This window comes from Canis aureus, chromosome 9 (genome assembly GCF_053574225.1).
Source record: "Canis aureus isolate CA01 chromosome 9, VMU_Caureus_v.1.0, whole genome shotgun sequence".
Taxonomy (NCBI): Eukaryota; Metazoa; Chordata; class Mammalia; order Carnivora; family Canidae; genus Canis; species Canis aureus.
In genome coordinates, this window is record NC_135619.1 from 47,649,399 (window position 1) to 47,662,962 (window position 13,564).

Below are 13,564 nucleotides of genomic sequence, written 5' to 3' on the forward strand. Positions count from 1 at the left end.
TAACTGCTCATAATGTGTTTTTAAAATCGTTTGTATTTCCTTGGTATCGGTTATGATCTCTCCTTTTTCATTCGTGATTTTATTAATTTGAGTATTTTCTCTTTTGTTTTTAATAAGGCTGGCTAATGACTTATCTATCTTATTAATTCTTTCAAAGAACAAACTCCTAGTTTTGTTGATCTGTTCTACAGTTCCTCTGGTCTCTATTTCATTGAGTTCCTCTTGAATCTTTATTAACTCTCTTCTTCTGCTTGATGTAGGTTTTATTTGCTGTTCTTTCTCCAGTTCCTTTAGGTGCAAGGTTAGCTTGTGTATTTGAGTTTTTTCCAATTTTTTGAGGGATGCTTGTATTGCAATGTATTTTCCCCTCAGGACTGCTTTTGCTGTATCTCAAAGATTTTGAATGGTTGTATCTTTATTCTCATTAATTTCCATGAATCTTTTTAATTCTTCCTGGTTGACCCTTTCATCTTTTAGCAGGATGGTCTTTAACCTCCACATGTTTGAATTTCTTCCAAATTTCTTCTTGTGACTGGGTTCCAGGTTCAAAGCATTATGGTCTGAAAATATGCAGGGGACATCCCAATCTTTTGGTATCAGTTAAGATGTGATTTGTGACCCAGTATATGGTCTATTCTGGAGAAAGTTCCATGTGCACTTGAGAAGAATGTGTATTCAGTTGCGTTTGGATGTAAAGTTCTGTAAATATCTGTGAAATCCATCTGGTCCAGTGTATCATTTAAAGCTCTTGTTTCTTTGGAGTTGTTGTGCTTAGAAGATCTGTCATTTGCAGAAAGCGCCATGTTGAAGTCTCCCAGTATTAGTGTATTTTATCTGAGTATGTTTTTACTTTGGTTATTAATTGATTGATATACTTGGCCACTCCCACACTAGAGGCATAAATATTCATGATTGTTAGGTCCTCTTGTTGGATAGATCCTTTAAGTATGATATAGTGTCCCTCTTCATCTCTTACTACAGTCTTTGGGATAAACTTTAATTTATCTGATATGAGGATTGCTACCCCTGCTTTCTTTTGAGGACCATTTGAATGGTAAATTGTTCTCCAACCTCTTATTTTCAGGCTGTAAGTGTCCTTAGGACTAAAATGAATCTCTTGTAGACAGCAAATAGATGGGTCTTGCTGTTTTATCCAGTCTGAAACCCCATGTCTTTTGATGGGATCATTAAGCCCATTCACGTTCAGAGTTACTATTGAAATATATTAATTTAGTGTCATCATAATACCTATCCAGTCCCTGTTTTTGTGGATTATTTCTTTGGGTGTCCTCTTTCTTTTACAGAGTCCCCCTTAACATTTCTTGCAGAGCTGCTTTGGTGGTCACATATTCTTTCAGCTTATGCCTATCTTGGAAGATCTTTATCTCTCCCTCCATTCTGAATGAGAGCCTTGCTGGATAAAGTATTCTTGGCTGCATGTTCTTCTCACTTAGGACCCTGAATATATCCTGCCAGCCCTTTCTTGCCTGCCAGGTCTCTGTGAAAAGTTCTGCTGTTAATCTAATATTTCTCCACATATAAGTTAGGGATCTCTTGTCTCTTGCTGCTTTAAGGATTTTCTCTTATCTTTGGAATTTGCATGTTTCACTATTAAATGATGAGGTGTTGAAGGGTTTTATTGATTTTAAGGGGGGGGAACCTCTCCATCTCCTGGATCTGAATGCCTATTTCCCTCCCCAAATTAGGGAAGTTCTCAGCTATGATTCTTCAAATACACTTTCTGGTCCTCTGTCCCTTTTGGCGCCCTTTTGAACCCCAATTAAACATAGACTTTTCTTTCTGAGGCTGTCATTTATTTCCCTTAACCTTTCCTCATGGTCTTTTAATCGTTTTTCTCTTTTTTCCTCAGTTTCCTTCCTTGCCATCAACCAGTTTTCTATATCACTCACTCGTTCTTCTACCTCATTAACCCTGGTCGTTAGGACCTCCAGTTTGGATTGCATCTCATTTAATTGATTTTTAATTTTGGTCTGATTAGATCTAAATTCCATAGTCATGAAGTCTCTTGAATCCTTTTGCTTTTTTCCAGAGCCACCAGTAGCTTAATAATCGTGCTTCTGAACTGGCTTTCTGACATTGAATTGTAATCCAAATTCTGTAACTCTGTGGGAGAGAGGACTGTTTCTGATTCTTTCTTTTGTGGTGAGTTCTTCTTTCTAGTCATTTTGCTCAGTGCAGAGTGGCTAAAAACGAGTTGTACTGGAAAAAGGAAGAAAAAAAAAGAAAGAAAAAACAAATAAAAACAAACAAACAAAAAACAAGGCGGGGTATCCTCTGGTTCTATATACTGTAAATCCCTCGACTTCCCCTAGAGCTTTCCAGTGCTGCTTGGTCAAGAACTTGCTCTTCCCTTGTCCTTCCAGCTGGTCTTCTGGGGGAGGGGCCTGCTGTGCTGACTCTCAGGTGTATGCACCTGGGGGAGCTTCCCCGTCCCCTGCCAGGTACACAGCTCGGTGGAAGCTGTTGACCCGTGAGGCCCCTGCTCCCTGGCAGCCCCACTCCGTCCCTGGCACAAGGTGGCACCAGGAGGAACAACCCCACTGGCGGTGGCCAGCTCTCCAGCCCTGGAGTCAGCTCCCGCAGTAACTCCCGCAGCTCCCAGTCCGCAGGGGCCTGGATGCTCAGGTGGGGGGGGCGCTGACCTGCACAGCTCGGGGCGCCCAGCAGCAGGTGTGTCCTCGCTGTCCTGCGCCCTCCCCGCCTCCGCCTTGGGGGGAGCACAGGATCCTGGCTGTGTCCCCTGCGCCCTGGGCTCTGGGGCCTGCGCCGTTGAAATCCGGCTCCCCAGCCCCGCCCGACTTGTGCTCCAGCCCTGTAGGGAGCTCAGCCGGCAGGGTGTGGGTGCTCCCCGGGCGCCCCTCCTGTTAGTGACCTTGGTAGCCTCGGGGCTCCACTGCCCCTCCTGGGATCCTGCCGGAGTTCCCTGCGACCGCCTTTCCCTCCGGGAAGGATCCGGTGCAGATTTTTTTTTTTTTTTACTGTGCTGTACTATATTTATTTATTTATTTATTTAAAGATTTTATTTATTTATTCATGACGGTGCAGATTTTTAAAGCTCCTGCTTCTCCGGGGCTGGGCTTTCCTGTCCTGGAGGCTCTCGCCGCACCCCCCTTAGCCCAGCTCCTCGCGGGGCCCCTCCCCCAGTTGATTCTGTTTTTATTTATTTCTTTTTTTTCCCCGTCTTCCTACCTTGTTAGAAACGCAACTGTCTGTAGCGTTCCAGCTGTTCATTTTAAAAATCTCCGGCCGAATTCGTAGGTTTTCAGAATGAGTTGAAAGTGATTTAGGTAAGTTGGTGGGGACAGGTGACTTGGGGACCCTACTCTTCTGCCATCTTGCCCCGCCCCCCCCCCACAAAATGTTTTATTTATTTTTTAATTTTTATTTATTTATGATAGTCACACAGAGAGAGAGAGGCAGAGACACAGGCAGAGGGATAAGCAGGCTCCATGCACTGGGAGCCCGATGTGGGATTCGATCCCCGGTCTCCAGGATGGCTCCCTGGGCCAAAGGCAGGCACTAAACCGCTGCGCCACCCAGGGATCCCCAAAATGTTTTATTTTTATAAATAATTAGCAATATTCCTGACAAATGTTGTGAAAGATCTAACTGAAAACTACAGAATATCACTGAGAGAAATTAACAATAACCTAAACATGCGGAGAAACCTTATTCACTAATCTGAATAATTAACATCATTAAGATAACCATTTTCTCCAAAATGATCAAAATCCAATATTTTTCTTACAGAACTTGACATACTTATTCTAAAATTTACATAGAAATGCAAAGGATCTAAAATAGCCAAATGAACTTTAAAAAAGAAAAAAACTAGAGGACTACCAGTCTGATTTCAAAACTTATTATAAAGGAACAACACTCAAGATAGTGGGGTATTTGTGTAATAATAGACAAAAAGATCAAAAGAATAGGAGAGAAAGAACAGAAATAGACCCCCACAAATATGGACAACTGATTTTTGACAAAAGTGCAAAGGCAAATAAATCCCTGAAGAAAGGACAGTCTTTTTAACAAATGGTGCTGGAACAACTGAATGGAAAACAAAAGAAGAACTTCAATAACTTGTACCACATTAAAAAAGCAATCCAAAATGGATCATAGATTATCATGTAAAACCAAAAACTGTAAAGCTTCTAGAAGAAAGGTTATAAGAAACCTTTTAAATATAAAGGTTAAGCAAAGATTTATTAGATATGATGGAGGATATACAATATCCATAAAAAGAACAAAATAAGTTGACCTTTATCAAAATTACAAAATTATCTTCACAAAACTTTGAGAATGAAGAGTCAAGACACAGATTGGAATAAAATATTTGCAAAGTATATATGAGCGAAAAGGCTATTCAGAATATTATAACAACCACAACACTCAATAAGAACCCCTGAAGAAATGGACAGAAGATCTGAAAATACACTTAAGAAGATACAAAGATGATAGTAAGCACAGCAAAAGACACTCAATATCACTAGTTGTAAGAAAAATGCAAATTAAAGCCATATTATGATATTATTATATATTTATTGAATGGTTAAAATAAAAAATGTTGGCTATACCAACTTATGGCAAGGATAGAGGGACTAGAAATCTTAAACACTACTGACAGAAAAGTAAAAGTAACATGGTACAACTACTTTGAAAAAACAGCTCTGCAGATTCTTATTTATTTATTTTTTTTAGATTCTTAAAATATTAAACATACACCTGTTATATGATCCAGTAATTCTATTCATTAAGTTTTTATTAAGAGAAAGAAAGCTCAGGCATACACAAAGATTTGTGCATGAAGGTTCACAGTAGCTTCCAAACTGGGAACAAACCAGATGTTCATCAACAGGAGAATGAATAAGCAAATTGTTGTATATACATACAATGGAATACTACACGGCAATAAAAAGGAGTGAACTATTAATATTCACAAATACATAGATAATTCCCAAAATCATTAGGCTGAATCAAAAGCCAAGAAAAGAGTATATATTGCCTAACTCCATTAATATAAAACTCCAGAAAATACTAACCTGTATTGGTCAAAGCAGATCAATAGTATCCTGAAAGGAAGGATTACTGAGGGACAGGAGGACACTTCTAGGGGTGGCACATATGTTCACTATTGATCATGGTGAGGATTTCACAACTATGTACACATATGTCAACACTTAGCAAAACACACAAGTTAAATATGTGCAGTCTGTTGGTAGGTCAAATAAATAGCAATAAAACTTTTTAAAATAAAATTTTAAAGTAATTAGGTTAAAAAAAGTATACCATATTAGAGAATTTACTCTCTCTCTCTCTCTCTCACAGACACACACACACACACACACACACACACACACACACACACACAATTTAATATTTACCCTAGGAATTTAACAAAAAGCAACAACACCCTCTTAGTCTTTCTAGAGGGAATCCAGTTGGCACTTGAGCCCCACCCAAGTGGTGATTCCTCAGAAGGCCACCACCCAGCCCGCAGCACTGGCCAAGCCTTCCACCTATCTCTTGGGGGATCACCTACAGCCTATGCTTGGAGGCCCACACCCTTGTCCTTTGTCTATAGCCTAAGAAGCTCTTGGTTTCCAGGACCTACCAGTGGTCCTCCACACGGAGATGCGTGCCCTCTACACGGATCAGTCCTTCATCCAGGATGACTGCTACCATCGTGGTTATGTTGAAGAGCCTGCTGGAGGTCCCTGATCGTCCTCAGGACCTGTTTAGGGACCTTTTGAGGGATGCTACAGATAAATGGCCACAAGGCACTCTACCACATTTGAGTAATTGTATATGACAGGTAGCAATGAGACTAAATTTACAGCCATGAAATGCAGCTTAATGAAAAGAGGAGATAACATCATAAGCTGATGTCAAGGCAGAGAATTCACAACTGCCCCAAAGTTCCCATGGCTGGGGGACCCATTGGTCCTTCATGGAGTCAGCTATAGTGGTGGACAGCTCTAGTTACAACTAGTTGAACAGAAATGTCTCAAGGGTGAAAAAGATATATTAAATGTGATCAATTTAGTAGTTTCCATCTGTCCACATGTAGGCCAGCCTTCGTGTTTCTTTAATTCACTTTGAGATCTGGAACCAGTCAAATTTATCAATGTTGAACAAGTCAACTTCTTGACAGTTTCAGTAACTGGTAAAGTGTTCATCTTGATCCTCGTTTGCCACACGATTCTGGGCATCTGTTTGTGGGCTAGGATTTTTCTAATATATTTGGATTGGCTTGGATCTCAGAAATATGCTACCCTCATTTGGGGGCAGCAGTTTGCAAATTCCTCAAAGAGAATTTCTTCCATTTTACAGTAGTCATTGCTCACCAACTGGACCATAATCTTGGTATGTCTCACATAAAGGAATTCTGTTTATGCAGAAAAACTCTGCACCATGGATGCTTATAGTACAAATACTAGAGCTTTTAGCAACTACAGTTATGGAAATTATTTTAACCTCATTAACCACAGGGGAGTCTATGTGATAAATACACCTGCTTCTGGAAATGTTATCCCATTGGAACAATGAGGTAACAAGGTAGTGAAAGGTGAGGAAGGGTATAATGGCCAGTCAGAATGTCACTGCAGAAAGGATCCTTGCTGTACCTCTAATTATAAACTGAAACCTTAAGTGGTATGTGCTTTTGGACCTTGATGTATAAAATATAAGTTTGCTTCTTCCAGAAAGCTCTGTAGAGCATCTATCAGTGAGTGTGGCCTTCTCAAGTGGTGCAATGGGAAATTCAAGATGCTGCCCTGAGGATGCCTTGTGGTAACAGTGCCTACTGTTAACACAAAATGGGCAACAGTCACAATAAACAATGTCAATATATTTTGGCCAAACAGCAAGGAATGCCTCCCTGAGCTGCTGTAAGACAATTAACATGCAAGATCATTTTGGCCACTGTGGTATGGTTTAACACACAAAACACACCACCCTTCAAATATTTTGTGTGGGAGAGTGCAGTGTGAGAATATAGAAACAATTCCCAAACTTAAACACAATGAAACGCCAGGACACCTGCACCCGATGTTTCTAGCAGCAATGTCCACAATAGCCAAACTGGAAGGAGCCTCGGTGTCCATTGACAGATGAATGGATAAAGAAGATGTGGTCTATGTATACAATGGAATATTACTCAGCCATTATAAATGACAAATACCCACCATTTGCTTCAACATGGATGGAACTGGAGGGTATTATGCTGAGTGAAGTAAGTCAATCGGAGAAGGACAAACATTATATGGTCTCATTCATTTGGGGAATATAAAAAATAGTGAAAGGGAATAAAGGGGAAAGGAGAAAAAATGAGTGGGAATTATCAGAAAAGAAGACAGAACATGAAAGATTCCTAACTCTGGGAAACGAACTAGGGGTGGTGGAAGGGGAGGTAGGCGGGGGGGTGGGGGTGAATGGGTGATGGGCACTGAGGTGGGCACTTGATGGGATGAGCACTGGGTGTTATTCTATATGCTGGAAAATTGAACACCAATAAAAAATAAATTTATATAAAAAAACAGAATGCCATAATTCAGGTATCAGTTCATGGTACCAAGTGTTGAGGAACCAACTACAACTTTGGGAGGGATATAGCTGATACTAGACAAGTAAAAGATGGCATCTTTTGTAGTCTAGGCAAGGTATATGTTTAAGAAGGAGCTGTGTCAATTATTGGGTCCTAAACTACAACTGCAAATTAGAAAAATGTTCTAAGAGAGAAGTATGCAACAATGAAGAACTATCATAGCACTTATAGGTGGCATGAATTTACAAGCTATGGATGGAGCTCAGACAGTGGCCCACCTCCAAGAGGCAGATCCCTCCTCTGCTCTTAACAATTCTTGACACATTAATTCTACTCAAACTCTTTTGCCTTATAACTTATGCTTTTATCAGAACACTGATTTTAATGGAGTCCCTACTCAAGAAAATATTCTTAGAACTTAAAAAAGAAATAGGATTAGAGAATATTCACTGGTTCAAAGAAGAACATCTTGGGACACTTGGGTGGCTCAGTGGCTGACCATCTGCCTCTAGCTCAGGTTGCAATCCTGGGGTCCTGGGTTCAAGTCCCACACTGGGCTCCTCACAGGGAGCCTGCTTCTCCCTCTGCCTATGTCTCTGCCTCTCTCTGTGTCTCTCATGAATAAATAAATAAAATCTTAAACAAAACAAAGAAAAACGTATTTGAAAGGGAAACCAACTGAATGGTCACTGTCCAATCATCATCCAATGACACACAGTTCTCTAATTTAGAAAGTCTGATCAAAAGCAAATTTTCTTGGTTCCTTGTGTTTAACTGAAAGATTAACAGGCAGTTAACTTCTGAAATTAAATGTCTTTTGCCTTTCCTTTGTAAGTACTCAGTTCTTTTCATTTAAGTTAAGGTAAGGTGACATTCAGTAGGAAACCCTGAAAATGTGTCCCAATGCCTTCATATTAACACTGTAGCTAACCCCCTCTAACCAGGCATAGGAAATAACTGTGTGGCTTAATCATGGAGACAAAACATTAAATGGTCCAGGCTCCCTTTGCAATATCTGAGGGAGAAACAGTACAGGAAACCAGAGGAAAGAATGGGGCTAATACATAAAATAGCCAGAAAAGAGATTAAAGAAAAAAAATCCTTCATAAAGAGATATAAAAAAAGCAAAAGTCATGAGTCCAAGGAAAGCAAAGGAAAATCTGTTTTTATGGTTTTTATGGAAGCAGGTAATGGCCTGAAAAAGTCTCCAGTGAATTATTTTACAAAGGAATCCGGTAAGGAAAAATGTAATCTAAAATAAAAATAATATATAGGCCAAACATTATAGTTACTATCCTGGCTGCTAGAAAGGAATCCTGGTGACCCTGGTTGCCTTTAGCATCCAATTGGATGTCTGTGGGCAATAGTACTGATGAATTACCTTTCAAACATATTTGTGTGTGTGTGTGTGTGTGTGTGTGTGTGTGTGTGTAGTGCCAAGTACACTGTAGAGAATTGTGGGGACTCTCCTCCCCTTAGCTGGGTAAGTAGACATGAGAATACAAAATTACACTGGTAGGATAAATGCTATAAAGACAGTGTGCACAGGAGCACCTGGGTGGCTCATTTGGTTGAGCATCTACCTTCATCTCAGGTCATGATCCCACCGTCCTGGGATCGAGCCCCACATGGAGCTCCTTGCTCTGCAGGGAGCCTGCTTTTCCCTCTCCCTCTGCCTGTCACTCCTCCTGCTTGTGCTGTGTCAAATAAGGAAATATTTTTTTAAAAAAGACAAAACCAGACCCCCTTGGACAACCTCTGGCTACCAAAGGAACCAGACCCCTTTGCACGATCTCCAACAGTGAGATAATGTCGGTAGCTGGCACCACTGAATATGCATGTAATCATAAAGTGTTAAAAATCCCTGCGTTCCCCTTACTGATTAACTGCCGTAAACCCCTTTAATAATCCCGGAACTAGGAAGAAACCTTGGAGCTGGCCTTTGGACAAAAGTCCACCTTCTCCCCAGGTGTCCAGCCTCCTGAACAAAGCTCATAATTCCTTTCCAATCAAAACTTGTCTCTTGAGTATTGGACTTTACAGCAACAAGCAGCGGAATTTGGGTTTTGGTAACAATGGTTCTTTGAAAAGATTAATATTATAACTATCAAGAATGGGGACCTAACTACAGATCCTGCAGATATTAAAAGACCACAGAATATGGGTAATATAAAACTATAAACTCTAAAATTCCCATAGAATCTCAAGAGATCCCCAATAGCCTCAATCTTGAAAGGGAAGAACAGTTTGGAGGCCTGATACTTCTGAGTTTGAAATTGCACCTCATAGGGTTAATGAGGCAAAAGTTAGCAAAAAACTTAAAGCTTGTTTTCCAGAGAAGCGTCTCTCCCTAATCAGCTAGCTATTGTTTCTTTTCAGACCCCACTAACAATTATACTAGATTTCTCTGCAGTAGCCTGGACTCGAGGTCAACTAATATGGTTCTAGCTTATGAACAAGCAAGGTCTAAATCCCTTAGCCTAAATGGTCTTAGACCACAGAACAGACTGCCTACTAGCAGATGAAGAGCTACGCTCCCTAAGCCATCAAAAACCAGCCTAAGCTCAGCCATCAAATCACTGCTACCATAGATGAGCCAAGTGTTCCACAGCTGCCTCTGCTTCATTATGTTAAAAAGTCTCCACCTAAGAGAAACGCAAGCTTCATTAACATATGATGTGTGTATAGGCATGTTTTCTAAGTAAGCCTGCACAGCCTTACACCTGTCTTTATATGTGATGACAAAGTTCCCCTTTCTGAATATTCATCCTAAACCCTAAATTAAAAAAAAAAAAAAAAAAACTCTGCTTACCCCCTGCTGGGGGAGTCAGAACTTTGGAAACTATTCCCCATGATCTCATCTGCTGCAAATAAAGATTACTTTATGTGACAGCTCTATCTGGTATAATATCTATCTGTAACTCACCAAGGAGTGAAGTCTCAATAGATCAATGGAATAGGGAGCCCAGACCTTCACATAAGCCTTCACAGATAGAGTTTAATGATTTTCAACAAGAGTGCTACGACTATTCAGTGGGGAAATGAGTCTTCTCAACAAATGGTGTTCAGAAAATTGTATACCCACATGCAAATGAATGAAGTTGTAGGCCCTTATCTAATGTCAAATATAAAAATTAACTCAAAATGGAGCACAGACCTAAGTAAGAACTTAAAACTATGGAATACTTCAAGGAAAACGCAGGGGAAACACTTGACACTGGATTTGGTAATGATTTCTTTGAAATGACACCGAAATTAAGAACTGTGCCCCAAAGGGTTAATGAGGTTAAAACTATTACCAGGGAGACCCCTACCAATACCTCTTTAATCTTATCTTTTAGAGGGAAACAACAGGAAGAGCTCCACAGGCCTAGACCAGTTTGAGATTGACCACTGACTCACACCAGAACAGATGGACCATGAAGTGTCTGACAGTTACTTCTAGTTCATTATACCATTAAAGTCTCCGCCCAAGAAAGAGCAGAAACTTCATTAACAGAACACAGGATTACATGTATAGGGATGTGATTTTATGACCAACTAACATGAATTTGCTACTTGGTGAGTTACAGATAAAGATTACGCCAGGTGGAGTTGTCACACAAAGGAAACTTTATTTGCAACAAATGAGATCACAGGGAATAACTTCCCATGGGGGTGAGTGGATTTCTTTTATTTAGGGCTAGGATGAATAGGAAGGGGAGCTTTGTTATTCCATGTTGAGGTGGGCATAGGTTGTACCCACAGAATAGGAAAAAATACTTACAAATCATGTATCTGTCAAAGGATTGATATCTAGAATATATAAAGAACTCCTACAACTCCACAAAAAAACAATTAAAAAATGTGAAACTTCCCTATCATTTTGTAAGATTTTTAGTAAAATACTTCAATTAAAAAAAAGATACACAAATGATACATGAAAAGATGTTCAACATCACTGATCATTAGATGGGTGGGATATTGTGATTCTTATTAAGAAATATTTATTTGATTTTCATTCTCTTTTTGGCAGAGTTCCTAAAAACCCTGGGATTTCCTAAGTGAGGAGAGCCATAACAGTGCATTTTGTGATGTTATGAGGTGACTTCTGGAAGGCCCTGAGGTCATCTAAGGATGGGGGCTGGTTACCTGAATATTCAACCGTGTGACTAGAGGGCTGGAATTTTCAGTCCCACCCCTACCCTTAAGAGTAAAGGGGATGGAAATTATATGGTCAATGATTTAACCCATCATCTCCATGTAATGAAGCCTCCATAAAAACCCAAAAGAACAGGGGGACAGGGTTCAGGGAACTTCCAAGTTGGCAGTATACATGTGGAGATCTGGGAAGAAGAGCAGCACACCCAGGAAGGTCATACGAGCTCTGTACCCCTTCCCACATACCTTGGCCTACACATCTCCTCCAACTGGTGGTTGCTGAATTATATGGTCACCTTTCAAAAACAAACTGGTAATCTAGTTAAGCAGTTTTTCCTGAGTTCTGTGAGCCACTCTAGCAAATTAATCTAACTAGAAGAGGTGGTCATGGGCACCTCTTACAGCCAGTCAGAGCCCAAGAGACAACCTGGACTTGTAAGTGGCACCCAAAGTGGGTAGTTTTGTAGACTGAAGCCTTAACCTGTGGGATCTGACACTGTGTCCAGGTAGATGGTGTCAGAACTGAGGTGAATTGTAGGACACCCAGCTGGTGTCTCAGAATTGCTTGGTGGTGTAGAAAAAATATACACATTGGAATTGATGGCAGAACTGTATGAGGTAAATAAAAACCAAACCCACAATGAGATAACAACTTCACATCAATTAGGATAGCTAATTAAAAAAACAACAAAACCCAATAACAAATGTTAGTGAGGATGTGGAGAAAACAGCCCTTTCACATAGTTGGCTGGAATATAAAGCTGATGCAGCTGCCATGGAAAATAGTAGCAGTTGCTCAAAAAAAACCCCATTATCATTTTCAGGTGCACACTTAAAAGAACTGAAAGCTGGGACTCAGATATATGTACATAAACATTTGTAGCAGCATGTTTCACAAGAGTCAAAACATGGAAATGGAGTGGGTGGGGGGCTGCATTGGTCAAGCAGCTGCCTTCAGCCCACGTCATGATCCTGGGGTTCTGGATGGAGCCTCACATCAGGCTCCCTGCTTAGCAGGGAGCCTGCTTCTCCCTCTGCCGCTCCCACTGCTCATGCTTCTACTCTCTCTCAAATAAATCAATAAAATCTAAAAAAAAAAAAAAAAAAGTGGAAACTCAATGTCCACCAACTGGATAAACAGAATGTATGTATATACAGACAGACAGACAGACATACAATGGAGTATTATTTAGCCTTAAAAAGAAAATTCTGATACTTACTTGTACATAGATGAAGATTAAACATCTTATGCTAAAATAAACCAGACACAAAAAGGCTAATATTGTATGATTCCACTTATATGAGGTACCTAGAGTAGCCAAATTCAGTGACATAAAGTAATACAGTGGTTGCCAGCATCTGGGGGAAAGGGAAAAGAGGAGTTATTGTTTATCAAGTATGGAGTTTCAGTTTGGGATGATGAAAAAGTTCTGGAGATGGATGGCAACCGTAGCATGATAACATGAATGAACTTAATGCCACTCAACAAATACTTAAAAACTGTTAAAATGGTAAATTTCATGTTATTTATATTTTACCATAATTTTTAAAGAAGGTATAAGACTGAAAAGAAACAAAACTGTTTATTCCCAGATGACATTATCATGGATATAGAAAATCCTAAGCAATGTACAAAAAAAACCCCACCACAACTAATAACTGAACTTAGTAAAGTTAAAGTAACAGGCTACAGGGTCAAATACACACACAAACAACCCACCTATACGTCTATACAGTAAGGCAAACAAATGTAAATTAAAACTTCCAAGTAAATTTTAAAAGTTATTTAAAAATTTTAAATAGTATAAAAAAATGTATGTCTCAGAATAAATTTAACAAAACATGCACAAGAGAGAA